Below are 3,531 nucleotides of genomic sequence, written 5' to 3' on the forward strand. Positions count from 1 at the left end.
ATTTGATAAAAATGTGTCATACAATTCTCTTGGAAAGACAGAGAGATGTTGACTAGACAGTAATTCAATTAAATGGATTTGGAAACAGTTGAATGGCCAGGCTGAAAGTATAGTCTTAAAGGTTTAACATCTACTTGGAAGGCAGTTTTCTACCCAACGATATCATGATTTGTATTTAACCTTGTGTTTTTTCACATTTTAATCAATGGCTTAAATATAGACATAGATTACATGATAATTGAATTTGAAGGTGACACAAATTTGAGAAGTAGATAGGGGAATATATTCAATGATGAAAAAAAATTAGAAGGCTACAGAGTTCTAGGAAACCTACAAAGATAAAATTCAATATGAATGAACATCAAATCAAACACATGGTTTAAAAATAAACTTCTGAAGGGCATGATAAGGAAAACATGATTGGATAGGGAATTTGACTGAAAAAAAACATAATGAGGAGGATTTTGGCACAGAAATTTCATTATGAGTCATCAGAGGCATGTGGCAGCTAGTAAAAGTAATGTGATCTTGGGCTATAATCAGAGAGGCATATCTTTCAGGAATAAAGATGTAAGAATCACTCATACTCTTCCCTCATTAGGCCCCATCTGCAATATTATGGTCAATTCTGGGTGCATTGGATTTAGGAGAATATTGAAAAACTGGTGACCTTCCAAAGAAAGGTGACCAGGAGAGAAAAGGACATTGAGAATTAGTTGATGGAACTGCCATATTTGATCTGAAGAAGATAAGACTAAAGAGTTACTGGCTTCAAGTATTTGAAGGGTTTTCATGTGCTAGAGTGATTAAATTTGTTTTTTTTGGTCACAGAAAGCAGACCCCTTCCTCCCCCCACCCCTAACAAAAAGACATATAACAAAATATTTTTTAACAACTGAAGCTACAAAAAATGGAATTGGGCCTTGTGCAGAGGTAGTGGGTTGCTCCTCATTGGGAACCTTCATATAGAGGCCAGATAACTGCTTATCAAATATGTTACAGTGATGTTTCATTTTGGATATGAGTTGACCTAGATGACTACTGAGAAAGTTTCCAAGCTTAAAACCTTATACTCCATTCCAGAGTTTGGTACTGTATCATTTAAAATATTGGGGGCCTAGTCTGTCTAAATTATTGGGGAACTATACTGGGGTTTCTTTTTCTTTCTTTTTTTTTTTTAAAGGTCGTATATCAAATTTATTACAAAAAGACCCACAATCCTAGCAGTTGCCTTATCAATAGGATTTTCGGTAGTGAGCCCTGGCTCTAGCTACTCCATACTTCTTGGACTAGCAGTGATGAGGGTCAGATACCAGCAGAGTTCGGTCCTACTGGATAAGGATGTCTTTGATTTCCTTCTTGGAAGCCTTATCCACATATTCCTGATAATAGGCCACCAGGGCTTTGGAGATGGACTGTGGGATAGCATAAATCTGAGTGACATGGCCTCTTCCTTTCACTTGGACCCGGATATCTATGCCAGCAAAATGTTCCTTGTCCAGTAGGAAGACAGGCTCCAACAGCTTGTACTGCAGGGTTCAAGGCTCAATCATCGCCAGTGGCTGTCTGTTCCCCTTGATCAGCCCATTGCCTCTCGCAGTGGGTCACAGAAGTGGCAGTTTTCTTTTGACTGAAGACCTGGATGGACCGGAGCGGCCCCTTGGACAGCATGCTGTTAGTGAGCGGTGCAGGCTCTGAGAGGGGTTGGCAGCAGAGATGAGCAGTGGCTATGGTGACAGAAGCAAGAGATGGGAGTTCCTCATGTGCATGGTGCCGAGGCATGAAAGGGCTAGGCTGGGGTTTCTAAGAATATTGCTACTTATAAATTAATGGCTAGTGCACCAGCTTTGGCACTTAGCATTACTAAATTACTAAAGTACTGACCACATGTCTGACTGACTCCCCCATTAGTTACAGGCCTAAGTAATTACATACCCAGCATTGAGTAAGACTCCTAGCAAAAGAGAGGAGAGGCAGCATGGGTAGTTCAAGAGCATCTCCAGACAGAGACAGAGACAGAGACAGAGACAGAGACAGAGACAGAAACAGAGAGAGAGAGAGAGAGAGAGAGAGAGAGAGAGAGAGAGAGAGAGAGAGAGAGAGAGCATTGAATGCATTTAACACAAGCTGAAAACACCCAGCACCATATTTTCTCTAAGAGAGAGCTCATGGCCCCAAGCAGAGTTCAGAAACTCTACATTACCTAGAGAAACAGCTACTGGACAGCCTTCCTCACCTAGCCTGTGTTCCAGAATGGTCTTTTCCTCTTCTGATAGAGGTGGCTTTAACACACTGCTCAAATCTAATTGCCTAGCATCATTGAATTCCATCAGTTGACATGACCTGAGGGTGTTCCATATCAAAATGAGCTTTACCTATATATAACCTAATGATGTAATGACCTAATGGGGAAGTATGCAAACAGACGATCTCTGAAGGGCCAGGCAGATGAAGTTCAGGTGTGGCTAATCTCATCTAATCAATCTCCATTTCTATTGATCTACCCAGGGCTCCTCATTGGTCCCAAAAGAGATAGGGTAAAGTTTTTACAAGTTGGGGTGAAGAGAAAGCTGACTAAGGCTGGGTCCCTGTGAACTCCCCCAAAATCCATTATCAATAATGATTTTCTCACACCACTCAAGTATAGCAGAAGCATGGGCTGGGACAGTGGTACTTCTTTAAAAAATTCAAAAGGGTCATATGGGTTCCTTGACTGATCTAGAAAAGGATAATTAGTGGTCATTTTGTTCAAGACCATCATTTTGTAGATGAAGAAAGTGATTGTGACATGCCCAAGATGAGATAGTGAAAGAGACTATCTCCTGATCTCTAATCCATTCTATGATGCTGCCTTGATGCCTTTATGAATGACTTTGAAAGCAATGAAAGATAGGGCAGCTAGGTGGCATAGTGGATAAAGCACTGTTGCTGGATTCAGAAGTACCTGAGTTCAAATCTGGCATCAAATACTTAACACTTACTAGCTGTTTGACCTTGGACAAGTCAATTAATCCTCATTGTCCCACAAAAAAAAAAAAAAAGGAAGCAATGAAGGAATATATACTTCTTCCCCATTGCAAGAATCTAGATCAGTGAAGAAAAAAAGGACAACAGTGACAATCAGTATTGTTCTCTGACACACAGCTGCATTTCTTATAAATGTATGTGGAAACAAAAGAATTTCTCTTTTACTTTCAAAAGAGGATTAAATGAGAAAATGGACATGAAATGCATTTAAATGGCTATCTAAATTCCAAAGTACTATAATTGCTAGTAAAAGTAGCACAAATAGTAACAGAAACTGCAGCATTAGAAGTAACATAGGTGAAGAGCTGTCTATTTGCTGAAGATTGTTTTATTCTCTCTACTGGAGCTAGAATGGAAGAACTGGGCTGGATAATTAGAACTTGGCAATTCCTACATTTAGAAGAAGCTTTCTATTGAAATATCTTGTTATTTTTGGAAATAAATGTATATGTATGTGTATATATATGCATGAGGATAAAATAAAATAATTCTCTTATGGTGGTA

At 39.3% G+C, this 3,531-nt stretch overlaps 1 pseudogene; it reads right to left on the bottom strand.

Annotated features, from left to right (window-relative positions):
- Positions 1 to 1,235: 1,235 nt before the first annotated feature.
- LOC122729754 lies at positions 1,236 to 1,671 on the bottom strand (annotated as a pseudogene).
- Between the last annotated feature and the right edge of the window lie 1,860 nt (positions 1,672 to 3,531).

The sequence above is a fragment of the Dromiciops gliroides genome, chromosome 5 (genome assembly GCF_019393635.1).
Source record: "Dromiciops gliroides isolate mDroGli1 chromosome 5, mDroGli1.pri, whole genome shotgun sequence".
In the NCBI taxonomy this organism is placed as follows: domain Eukaryota; kingdom Metazoa; phylum Chordata; class Mammalia; order Microbiotheria; family Microbiotheriidae; genus Dromiciops; species Dromiciops gliroides.